This window comes from Ornithodoros turicata, chromosome 2 (assembly GCF_037126465.1).
Source record: "Ornithodoros turicata isolate Travis chromosome 2, ASM3712646v1, whole genome shotgun sequence".
In the NCBI taxonomy this organism is placed as follows: Eukaryota; Metazoa; Arthropoda; class Arachnida; order Ixodida; family Argasidae; genus Ornithodoros; species Ornithodoros turicata.
In genome coordinates, this window is record NC_088202.1 from 38831367 (window position 1) to 38844796 (window position 13430).

The 13430-nt window shown below is 46.8% G+C and overlaps 1 long non-coding RNA gene across 1 annotated transcript; it reads right to left on the reverse strand.

Annotated features, from left to right (window-relative positions):
* Positions 1 to 11350: 11350 nt before the first annotated feature.
* Positions 11351 to 12821, reverse strand: LOC135383375 (uncharacterized). Its single transcript, XR_010419837.1, has 3 exons — positions 12759 to 12821; positions 11484 to 11601; positions 11351 to 11424 (listed from the first exon to the last, which is right to left on the reverse strand). It is a non-coding gene; the product is annotated as an uncharacterized LOC135383375 (long non-coding RNA).
* Between the last annotated feature and the right edge of the window lie 609 nt (positions 12822 to 13430).

Genomic DNA, 13430 nt, shown 5'->3' on the forward strand with positions numbered 1-13430 from the left:
CACCTGAATGAGGTCCAGGAACTCGGTCGACAAGTTGAAATTCACCGGGAGAGAGATCGAGCGAGTAAGTGTTGTCTTTGTATTCCACCCTTGATTCTGTATCGTTCGTCGCTGTGAAGGATTCGTTGAATGTGTCGGTAATTAGCGATTGGGGTTCCAAAATTAGATTGTTATTGATCACTATCACCCGGCGAACTCGCATCATAACGGCTCTTTCCTCCGCGAGCAGTAACACGTTTCGGACGGTGCGTACTCTGTCACCCTCCGGGTGATCTACGTCTATGTCGACGATTCCAAAGGCGAGATGCAGTGGTCTGTCGATTAATTTCACTGAGCGCACGTGCGACGATAGCTTAAACAAGTAGTGATCTTCTTCGTAAGTCCACTCTATCCCATATTCGGGGAATATTTTATTCAGTAGCGTGTCTGTGACTTCGAACGTGAGGAGTTGTTTTGTTTTCCACTTCTCCGTTGATGGCGTTATCAGGTTATCCGGAGCTTGATTCATGTTCAGGAAGCTGTTGGGAATGAAAAATCCCTCTAGACCAACGACGTACAAACCATCCAGGTGTAGCGGCTTATCTAACGCGATCGTGAAGTCGTTCAGCGTGTTGGACGGGTGCAGGTCTATGCTGGCGTTCGAGAGCAGATACACGTAAAATTCATTTTCTGACATCGCTGGCGGGCACCCAAGAATCGTGATCTTTGGCGTATCCGAACCAACGAACCAAGTAGTGCAATGTCCCGTTAATTGTCTTCTTTCTAATCACAGTGGATATGAGTCGCTTATCGTACGAGGAAAGTAGCGGACGGGCTGCAGGTCCTGCTCGTAGAATGATCCCAGTATTTCTCTTCCAGTCGAATCTTTCACGTACACTACGGGTGGATCGGTCTTACTCGTTCGTGACACCTCGAACACTTTGGCTGTTCACCTTTGATCGTAGCCTTTCGCGAACACACCGCGATATAACGAGAGCCTCACCTGGTCCCCTACTTTATACTTGCTCTCTCACGGGGTCGTCTTACGATTCAATCTGTTGAACAGAGCTACTTCATTTCCGGCGTTCACGTTTCTCGGCTTTTCGCCCGTGACGGAGTTTACCGAGTCGTTATAGTCGGCCACTATCTTCGCCAGCGCATTGATATAATTAAATTTCCCCGTACTCGTGAAATGCCTGGCTATTCTTTCTCTAGAGTTCTCTGCACGCCAGCGTTCTTTGCCAGCGTGCACCAATCAGCGCGAAGTGGGCGGAGTCAAGTAATTAGCATAAAGGGGCGCAGATATCGACAACCAATCTACGATCAGCTGCCATGGGCCAATCAACGTGAAGCGGGCGGAGCCAAGTAATTAGCATAAAGGGGTGGAGCTACGATTGAGCAATCAAAGATCAGTAGGCTTAGCATGAGCCAATCAACGTGAAGTGGGCGGAGCCAAGCCAACTAATTAGCATAAAAGAGCAGAGCTACGATTGACCAGTCAACGTGAAGTGGGCGGGGCTAATGGCGGCCAATCAGATGGCTTTGGATTATAAATGGATTGTGTTGGCTTAGAACTGGATTTTGGCTTAGAATTGGAATAGAATAGGCCATCTTGGATTAGAAAAAGTGGTCGTTGTACGTAACGGCTCTTATACAGTATTAAACTATACTACTATGGTTACATGCGGAAGCAGCCTAATCACTGGCAGACCCAAGCGACGTCTTCCGGTTTATGCCTGGCTCTTCAGTGTTGTAGAGACACCAGGGGTGGGATTCACAAACGCGATCGTAAGTTACGCTAAGATGCGCTAAGGCGCCGTAGCCTGCGACGCGCGTACGACGGCATCGTAAGCGCGATTCACAAAGCTATCGTAGTGCAGAGGGTACCCCCTTTGACGAGGAAGAGGAAGTTGCTGGCTTTCTGTCACGAGCACCTCGGAGAGAAACAGCCAAAGGGTGCGAGACTACGTTTTCGCTATGGTAACGATGACGAAAATTTGTAATCGCACCAATAAGAGTCCTCCCGTTAGAAGAAGACGAAGTTGTTCATCCCCAAATGTTTTGTTACTGCATGTGCTCTCGGTCTTTCGGTAGCCATAATGGATGCCATGCAATCACAGGCAAAACGCGTTCGATGACACAGTGAATATATTCCCAGTATGTTCGTCTCGGGGATGGGGTGGGTGAGGGTGTTTTGTAAGCGGTGTGTGGCACCCAGTTTTGCAGCTTTTATGGCTTCTTTTGCCCTTCTTGCAGACAATTTGGAGGTGTGTTGGGGGTGTCTTAGCGGGGTGTACAGGATGCTTGAAAAATCCCTGCGACCCGATTTTACGGAGCACAAAGTTGAAGCATTTGTTGAAGGTTACCAAGCAAAAAGGTGCCTCAATATCACTTTGGGGATGGTCTCAAGGTTCTGTAGCAAAGTGCAATGCGTTGGCGCGTATTGCGGAGTCTTTGTTTGCCGTCTCCAAATCCACCGCTGCCAAATAACGCCGCCATCTTTCTTCGTAAGACTGCTCGGGAGCTCTCGCAGGATTCCTCCGTAAGCTGCGAAGATTTTGCGACGCGCGCCTTTCGTGAACCTACACTTCGTCGTAACTTTCCCGTACGACGGAGATACGACAGATTCCGTCGCACGAGCTCTTTGTGAATCCGACCCCAGGAACTTTACACATATGTGAGGCTATCCATGGGTGTGTGTGGATACCGTAAAACAGTCATGTTTTATTAATATAGAGTCACATTGCGTCCATGTGACATTCAAGCAAGATTAGCGGTGATGCAAAAAACAAGGAACTTTGAAATCTGCAGTCAAACGTGAAAAAGTAACTGCTATCCTTTATATGAACGGCAACTGTAGCCGAGCCAAGCTTATCTACTAGCATGCTGCGCATAGTTCATAGAATTGCTTCACCGTTGCTTTCATCATCCCCAATGCAAGATATCACAAGGACGTATTAAATAGTACCTGAATCAAAGAGATGTGAAGAAATGTACTTGCACTTTGTACCTGTACACACACAATCTCACACACTTCCACCGTTCGCACGACTTCGTCAGTGATACGCACCAGACTCCGCAGGTAAAGCAAACTATAGCTGTTTACTCAGATACAAAGCTGTCATTGCTCCACACCTCTACCACATGTGATTGTTGAAAAAACAACAACGCACAAATCTTAAGTGAGACAAAAGGAAGAACAAACTCACCTTAACTCCAAAGCCGGAGAACAAAGGAACGCTAGCTCTCGCACACCACGGCAACACATCCTCATCACCGTTACAAACGTTTTCGGCCCCCACTTCACTTAACAAAGATCCCGCAACTATTGGTATTTTAGTATTATATTTGCAATCTGGTCTATATATTGTCGTATGTTAATACGGTAGGAACATCGATAGGACGTATATTAGACGTCGCAATGCCTCGCAAGCACGTCCACTGGATGTGGCAAATGTCCAGCTCTTACATCCAGAGGACATGCATCTATACAGTTATGGATTAGCCTTCCGACGATCCATAGTACATCCATTCCACGTTAGCTGGACATATCCGGATGTCTACTAGACATCCAAAATATCCACGGTGTACCATCCTCTGGATGGTACATTAGACGTTTGTGGTTTACTGGGAACTACGCTTGTAACGGTGAAGACGCTTTGGTAATTAATTAGTTCGTATGCCAACAACGCCGAAGCATAACGGTCGATACTTTTGGCGTCCCTTTCTCACAAATATTTTGTTTTTAATTCAAACTACCTTCCATGATGTCATTACTCTGCCACTAAAAGGTCTAAAACCAAAATGTTTTTCGCTTTGGTTACGTCACTCCAGTATGCATCACATGTCACGTGATATGTGCGGAAAATGCCACGCGCTGGGGCAATTCCTTTTACATCCTGCAGATGTCCCTGGGAGATACAGTGTCCGACCATTTTCAACGTCACATTGTGGACATCCAAATAACGTCTAGTGGACCTCCTGGACACAGGTGACTTTTCTGGGACGTCCCTGGGATGTTTCTGGTTTACTGGGACGTTGACCGTGGGTTGCGCTTCCTAGTACAGGTCCCGACAAAAGTTTACGGAACACCGGTGTGGTGTATATTGTCATCTGAGCGATATCGTTGCTGCAAACAGGAGCAGATAGGCTTACAAATAGGTGACTGGGTACTCCGTGCACCTCTCAGTAAGTATGTCCACTCCCGTTTGCTACTAAGGTGTCGCTCCGATCAAGAAATACGTCGCTCTGGTGGTAAACTTTTGTCAGGATCTGTACAGGGCGTTTACCAACCTGGCAAACCAGGTATTGTCAGGAAATTTTGATGTGACTGGAAAAGTCGAAATTTTTAGGGAAGTCGGAAGTCATTGAAAATCGCAGACAAGTGTCGTGACGATGCGCAGCGAATTGCGAGTGCCGATCAGCTCAGAGGCAGAAAACTAGGGCAACCTTACGAATCCTCAATCAATTATCTGTTTTATGAGGGATCTGTAACAAAACGCACCAGTAGCACCAAGTTCTTTTTTTGTTTTGGTCATGGAATTCGCTTGCAATAGTTCGTGAAACCCAGGAAAAGTCACGGAATTTGAAGGCTGCAATGTGGTACCTCTATCCCTCCCTGAGCGAGTTGCATCTATGCTGCATAATTTCCGGCAGAATGTTCTGCCCTTGCGTAAACTCAAAAAGCGACTCATGTGCTCGTTTCTTTTATTTTTTTTTCTTGTTGTTATCATCATCAAGGTTCCTAGCTCGCGCGCCACTTCTGTGTGTTTGAGATCGGTGTGGTACTAGGAAGCTAGCGACACCTCCTCATGAAAATCTCAAGTAACCGTAAATGGCGCGTGATACGAGCTTGCGCGTAGTCTGTGACGTGATTTTTTATCAAGATGACTGCTTTTCTTCACCAACTTGCATTTTATGTCGAGTACTTTGCTTCTCTTTTTTTTTTCTTTTGTGACGTGCCGTTAGCAGGGCGAGAAGTGTGGTTGGAGACGAGCAATAACTGAAGCATTGAACTGGATACCACTAGCGCCTGGTATTGGTTAAAATGCTGCTTGCTGCAGCCCAATTGGTTTCCGTTGCAATACACAGTGACTTTTTGGTCCCTGATGGCTTGTTCTGGACTTTTCTGCGGTTCCATTTTCCTTGCATATTAATTTGATTTTAATTTTTGATAATTTCATTTCGTTATTAGGTGTATTGATCGTTTCATTTAGCTTGAGTTAGGCCTGCAATTAATTATTTTTACTTTATTAAGTTTTAGCAGAACCTTCTTGATTTCTTGATCGTTTTGATTTGATTTGGTTACCTCTTTCTCGATTTGTCTTGATTTTCTCGGACGTTCAATTGATCTCAATAGATTGTTTATTCCGGACTCTTATTGGATTTGGTTCCTTTCCTTTCGGTTTTATTGACTATGATGGATTCTTTTCTTTGTTGTCTGCCAAGTTTCAATGGATGTTTTCAGTTGTTTTTTTTTTTGTGTGTGTATGTTTTCATTGGTTTTTAGTAAGTTGTCCTTGTGAGCTTAATCGCCGAAAACACCGAGGACAACGAAAGGATGTGTAGCTCGTGACTTTATTTGGTTATGGTGGCATAAAAGCAGCGGACAAGTCAAAACAAGGACAGGAAGAAAAGCACACAGGAGGACTGTTAACTCGCGACTGAAAGTTTTGTTAACGATATAGTAGCTTAAATAGAAACAGACAAGAAAAATGTTTATTCGGGTAAAAGGCGGGGGCAGACGGGCTATCCTAAAGTTTGGGACGGGAGCTGTTAGACGTGGATGCTCAAGTGCCGGAGTGGGACAACAACAACAAATTTATCTTGGTGGTGATGAATGGAGTGTTTTTTCACCGTCATTGCACTTTGTAATTTGATCAGGTTTTAACGATGTGCCTCTAACTGAGATACTGTAAACTGGGACTGTACATATGCTAGTCATATAAGAATAAATAACAGCATCCGTTTGAGCTTCCTTGCTTGTGTTCTCTGGGGCTGGGGCTTGGGATCAGACAGGTCGGCTGTTGAAATCTAGCGGACGGATTCCCACAAACTGGCGCCCAACGTGGGGGTCTGGACCTGTCATGGCCGGGGAGCACGCGCAGCCATTCGTATAGTTTGATCGTTGTTGGAGTGTTCCACTGCTGTAGCGCATGGCATTAGTGTCTTGTTTGTGCAGTTTGCTTGCTTTTATTATGTGTGTTTTTGTCCTTTTTAAACGCGACGGATCCGGACGCCCACAGCAGCGACGAAGACCAACCTCCTGTGTCAGTTACAGAGAACCCGCATCGACAGAAGGCGTCGCTCTGCGCGCTGCTGCTCCAGCAGCTGACACCTCGGGGCACACGCCTCTCAGCTGTCCTCGGACGCAGCGGCATGCCTGAACACGCCAATGGCGACGTTTTCACGCTAACATCGACGCTGGAGGACTTTCTAGTCGATTTGGTGGCTTACCAGAGAGCTGCTGGAGCCACTGACGACGCTGTGATGTGCAGGACACTCACCGCCGCATTGGCAAGCGCCTGCTCTATGGCGGAGGTCACAACCCCCATTCCTGCTTAAGACAGAATTCAGGCATTCCAAGAATTTTTACCTGTGAGCTATCCGTATAAGTGAAGAGCTAATACCCTATACGCAGAATAGCAAGGAGAGCAAAAGCCCTCTGGAATGCGTCCGTGTAATCCAGTGGACCGAGTAGTGGAATGTCCACCAGTTTTTTCTATCATTCCGGGGACCCCTTTGCGTATGAACAAAGGAACGGGGCTAGGCTTGAAGGGGAAACCCTCATCGTACGAGATGCCGGGAACGGGCGTTGCAAACAGCCGTCCAAGTAACAAACGCGACTCTCGCCAGCATGGAATTACCCTCCGAGGACTGACGAAAACTACTTGAGGAGGCATCCTCGTTGTTGCAGACGCGAAAAACTCGGACACGTCCACTGGGACCGACTGCACCGCCACCCCGAGCCCCTCCAGGAAATTTCCATAAGCAGGTGAACAGGGGACGCTGGCGACAGTAATCACCGATTACTGCACCGATCGCCGGCAGGAATCAACATAGATAAGAGCCAAGTTGTTTTCAATTCTGTCACCTTGTCTGCGCTATTACTATGGATTCTGTTCCGCTCGCGGACTGAATCCAGACACATTCACAACTGGTGTCAGAAACGGAAGCTCTCCGCCAGAGAACCTGGTCTCGTCTGAGGCTTGCATCCCAGCAGACGTCCCAGATACGTCCACAATACATAGCGATCTGGGTGTTTGGATACCCCAGTGAGCAGTCCGCACATCCCAGGGGCATCTGTGGAAGGCCCATAAGACCAGGACACGGGCAATGATTGAATAGTGCATGCACGCCCTCGGGATGTCGTGTAGGGATATACGGATGAATGTGGGACGTTTATGGAGCCTTGTTCTGGCTGTCAATGCCGCTTCAATTGCCTTGCCAATTGTCACTAGGCTAAGCATTAGGTTTCTCCACCGCCGCTATGTTTTTCGATAAAGCCCCCCCCCCCCCCAATCGAGGGTGTGGATCCGCCCTTGCTACCAACACGAAGGAGACAATGCCCTACCAACACCATTCCGTGGCGCTGGCCATTTCTGAAATATACGGGAACCAGACGGGGAAGCAAACCTCTACTTCCACTCAAGGCGAGACAGGGAACCGGCTGGTAACAGCCGGGTCCCGGTTGAGCACTTATCGGTGCTGGACAATCGCTGCCTGTTAGAAAGCCTTCCAGAACAGAACACCAAACAGCAGTGGTCATACCGGCTGACGTCATTCCCAGAGGCTTATTGCAGCGGAAAAGACTTACCAGAGCATATTGCAGGCGTTCGCCCGTATGTTCACGGAGAAGCCTTGCCTAATGTATGCCTTGCAACATCGAATAGAAACCAGTGATGCAAAACCTCTGAGCATCGGACTCTTAGAATCCAGAAGCGCGAGCTACTCGATGGTGCGTTAAAATGAAATTATCGAGAGGATGTTGTGAGAGCTTCACGCAGATTGTGGGCTTACTCGGTCGTGCTCGCCTCGAAGAAGAATGGAACTGATAGGCTGTGCATCGACTACCGCCGCCTGAACAAGGTCATGGTAAGAGACTTTACCCCTTTACCTCAGGTGGCTGTCAATTCCCGGGAGATGCAGTAGCTAGCACCCGCATCAACCCGGCTCGGGTGCACAGTGGAGCCCAACACGGTCACGCCGAATGATGAAAGAGTAAAACTTTTCCTTGACCCCCCCCCCCCCTCCTGCACGTAGGACGTCTAAAGCTTGTCGTCTTTTCTAATACAACTAAATGTTTGGATTTTACAGACGATGCATATGCACGGTGCTGACCTCACACAGCCAGTAACTTTCATTTTTCGAAAAGGTTTCCAATAGCTGTGTGGGGAGACGCACAGGAGCTTGCGGTCTACGCAATCGCCTTGCCTGTGGTTCTCAACTTAGGTTATTCAAAGGAACCACTGATGGCGCCAGTGTAACTGCGAGGATACCTCAACAACACGATGGTAGACGCAGCTGTATAGAAGTGGGTTCGGTGCTGAGCTAGACGCTCGTGAGAGTAGGGAATTATTGAAGTTGATTTATTCATTATTATATTATTCGATTAGTTATTTTGAGTTTGGATTGTCGTTTGAGCCAACAACCAACACGATGGTGACGATAGCTGCCGGCCCTACGGTCTACAGTGAGCATCAACCACGACGTAAGGCGACTTCAATTCCAATTCCAATGCCAACGATGAGCTGCCGTGCACGGTCAGATATCACTGCAGGCCGAAGGCAAGCCTTGGTGCGCACTCAAGTTTCACTCTCGGGAGCTCGACTGTACCATGTTCGCGAGACCAAGGACAAGGTTCGCGGAACCCCGTTTGAGAACCACTGCCGTAGACCGCTCGTTTTTATCCCGAAGACCAGACAGGTGCTGGTAGGGGAAATAAAGCCCGGACATCTTCATTTTCCTCAAAGCGTGATACATAGCAACGGCACTAATCTCGGTAGCAGGTGCAAGTCTGCAGGAAGCGGCCGTCGCAATAGCATCCTGCACGGGGAATGCTGCGGCAGTGTTCGTGACAACCACGTCTACTCAACAACACAATGTTGTTGTTGTTTTTTAGTTTAATCCGTGTTTCAATTAGTATAATGCAAGCACGATTAGTTCACACAGAGCTACCGTTTAGAAGAGAGGGGAAAAAACGCAATGAAACAAAGCTGTCTTTGGCGGCAACCAATAGAGTCCTCAGGAATCAAATATTCGCGGTATCCAATCAGACAACAGGAGAAGCGCGCGCATGTCTATCTTGTGCATGTGGATTTGGAACAGGTCCGGTCGTAGTGTTGTGTGCATGCGCTGCATGACGCGCATTGCTGCATTTCTCAATATGAATTTACTCAACTGTAGCCCACAACAGTATCCCCAATTGTTGTAGTGACTACAGTTATATTCGCGTCCTTCCGACGGCGACAGCAGTCCACTTCGTAAGTAGCACTCACGATCATAACACTCGCCGGTTCGCCGATCAGGCTTCCGTCTGCGGCTCTAGTAGCGGAAGTGACATTTTTAGGCGGAATGCGCTCGCCAGGGGCGCCACTTGCCGTAGCCAGAAGAGCATCTGTCGTAGATAAGCTGTGTGCAATATGAGTAGTTCTGGAAGAAAGATGAAAGTCACTGAAAAGGTTAGCCAGCTGTAGGACTCGAACCCACATCTTCTGGATTGCCGGTCCAGGGCTCTACCAATTGAGCTAAGCTAACACGCCTTCTCAGCGACTTCCAGGGTGCGTCATCTGAAGGGACAAACCGGTCACTCTCTCTCGCTCATCCTCCTTTCACTCTTACATTTTTGCTCACTCATACACACATTCGTACGACAGGGATCGACGCAAGCGGCAACTGTTGAACATGAGAGAACTGATGTTCTGAGGCTGGAACAACATAGAAGGGACAAATACATACAAAGCCTCAAATTGCCTAAGAAATTAACGAAGAAAGATGAAAGTCACTGAAAAGGTTAGCCAGCTGTAGGACTCGAACCCACATCTTCTGGATGGATCTTTGTATGTATTTGTCCCTTCTATGTTGTTCCAGCCTCAGAACATCAGTTCTCTCATGTTCAACAGTTGCCGCTTGCGTCGATCCCTGTCGTACGGAGGTCCATAGAAGGATGAGTGAGAGAGAGTGACTGGTTTGTCCTTTCAGATGACGCACCCTGGAAGTCGCTGAGAAGGCGCGTTAGATTAGCTCAATTGGTAGAGCCCTGGACCGGCAATCCAGAAGATGTGGGTTCGAGTCCAACAGCTGGCTAACGTTTTCAGTGACTTTCATCTTTCTTCCTTAATTTCTTAGGCAATTTGAGGCTTTGTATGTATTTGTCCCTTCTATGTTGTTCCAGCCTCAGAACATCAGTTCTCTCATGTTCAGTAGTTCTGGTGGTCAGCTGTTTGGGTGGGTACATATTGGTATCCCATCGCAATTTCTCTGTGAATGTAGAGCTAAACGTTGTGTCACTAAATACTGAGTAATTGGTTGTAATTACTCTGAAGAGTAAGATGTCACGTAAAGATGTAAACCCCGCACGTTATGTACTGTACATCGTATATATGGATTTGGCAGGAGCCCCGTCTATGTTTGGCCACTTACGTGACTTTACGATTGTTACACGAAAAGGAAATAACTTGAATGAGATAATGAGAATGAGATCTGTGCACAGGCATTGCTCTCGACGTAAAAGCTGGTTATTTACCTCTGGTACGACGTCAAATAGGATTGGTTGTCCAAGCATCTCAGTGTTGAACCAGTAGTGGCAAGTTTATTTTTCCTACTTGTTGGTCCCTTTTTATTTTCTTTTTGCAGTCAGACATTTACAATAATGCTCTGCTAACATTCATTATGTTGACCGAACAGATGCCACTTTTAGAACTTTTCGTGATGATCGCTTTTCTGCGACGCTACGTTCTGGTGCCTGTTTCTTCGTGTTATCTTTGCACTCATGGGAGATACAAGGCCGCATAAACTTCGTGGTCACTAACGTCGCCAGTATGTCCAGGTGATCAGGGTCTTTTCCACATTGGAAAGGTACGTGCTTCCTCACATGAGAAAGCACAAGCCTAAAAAAAGGAAGTGATATTACAAATGCCACTTGCGAGGAAGGCAAAAGTTGGGTACCCCAAGAAGTTTTTCAACGGCTGCGGATGTTGCATGAGGTCTGGAAGTAGCTTGTGGGCAACTTCTTCAAGCGTTATAGGAAACCCCACAAATACGTGTGTTGGAGAGCTTAATCCGCCATGCTCAATATTAAGAATTAAGCGAGTTAGCAAGGATGCTGAACGTTCGGCTTGCACACTTTGCAGACAACCATCACATGCCATTTTTCCTGCACTACCCTGAACAGGTATCCTCCAAGCAGCGCTATGGGGGCACTTTTCAGATTCTACTTCGGTATCACTGGAATGCAGAAACATGTTAACTAAATGGAACCCATGAAACCATCGTATAACGCATACCAGGGTGATTCCACGTAAGATCAGGCAGGTCGGTCCGGACGTGGTCTCAGATTTGGCTTGAAGAAATATATGTTGTTGGCCGAAAGCTCTCGGTGACGAAGCCGTTTGTTTCAAGTCTCTATGTCCATTCGTTGCCGAGAAAAAAAAATTAAGCGTGAAGTCAGGTAGAATTCGCTTTTATCGCACTTTTCGTTTTTTCCGAACTGTGGCCGCTCCTGGCGGAGACGCGACGCCATTTACTTCTATTTTATGCGTAGAGTCTTTATGCTTATATTTCCCCTTATTACGGCCGTATACCACTAGTTATACCGGATAGTATACGTCAACACAGAACGCTGTATAGGCGTAACAGACCACTTTGTCGCTGCAAGGTAAACGACTTTGTACCAGCGTAATCTTCAGAACCAATTCCATGCAAAAAGCTGCGAGAATTGAAAGGAGCGTACAAAAAGCGACACTCGAGGTGCTTCTCCGGCAATACGGTTACGCCTGGTATTGCGCGCTTCACGCGTACAGACAGACAAACACTTTTTTAAGTGCTTATCGCAGATATTCCACACTGCGAATAACATTCTACATAAAAAATATACTATATAGTTCTATCTAAGACCTGCCATATGAATGATAACTGACTCCGGCTCCGATGTGTGCTCGTAATCCGCATATATATGAGGATTACGAGCACACATCACTGCACAACACTGTGCAACTTACATTATCTATGTTTACTGCATATGGGTGCCCTGTGCTGCAGAACTGTGTCCGAAAAACAGATTTTGTGCAGCATAAGGGTCACAGCACATATGCCGGCAATTTAACTATAGCAGAAGTCTTAGAGTAAGCAGCATCTGAACATATTTTTCTTCACGATGGAAATTGACGTTCTGAGGCTGGAACATAGAAGAAACGAGAAACACACAAAGCCTCAAGAAGGACTCAATGAACCTATAATCCAGAAGATGTGGGTTCGAGTCCCACAGCTGGCTGACCTTTTCAGTGACTTCCTTCCTTCATTCATATTTTTCTTGTTTTTGCATTCAGCTGATGCTGATAAGAAGGAGTGCACAACAACATATTACCATTCAGTCCTCTATCCATTTTGTGTGATGATAGGCATCCAGTTAGGTCCTGTATATATAGTCTCTTTCTACGGTAACATTGTTCGAACATTGAATAGCCTTTTACGAGGAACACCTGAAGCAGCCCATGCATCCATATGCCGATAAATAAGGTCCCTCACATAGTATACCCCAAGTAACAAATTTGAGGCGTTACCCTGGTTTACAAGCCGTTCCAGTGTCAGTTTCTGAAGTTCCTGTGTTGCAGGACAAATCAGCATCTTCCACGTTTTACAAAGGAATGTCTTTGGCCGAGGAGGCTTCTCAATCTCATCCGACATATCTTTCGAAAGAAAACCAAATGTTTTCGCATGTAATGCAAGGACTAATACCGTTATGGATAACTTACAAGTGTAATTGCGGATTGCTTGACCGTCCTTGACTTGAGGAAGCTTTTATGTTGATGAATGTAGCAAGGTTGACATCGGTGTAGATGAGGGCAAGTGTAACCCTTCTTGCGGGAGTTCTTTGACCTGAAGACACGAGTGACGCCCCAAGCAGCACACAGTATTGGACCCATATTGGCTGGTCATTGGCGATACGGGTCCAATATGGGGCCCGTTTCGCCAAGATTTCCCCCATATTGGCTGAAACTGGGCAATATTTGCCCCATATTGCCCAGTTTGAGGCCATATTAGGAAAATCGTGGCAATATGGGCCCCATATTGCCCGTGTACACCCCATATTGACTGAAATTACAGAAAATGGTACATACCCGTGTTGCACAAATGCTCAAGCAGCACGGCAAGATTGGACGTTGAGGCGTGTGAAATGTGCGATTCAGTACGTCGTTACATCCAGCAACTTCCCGCAGATGATACACATTGTT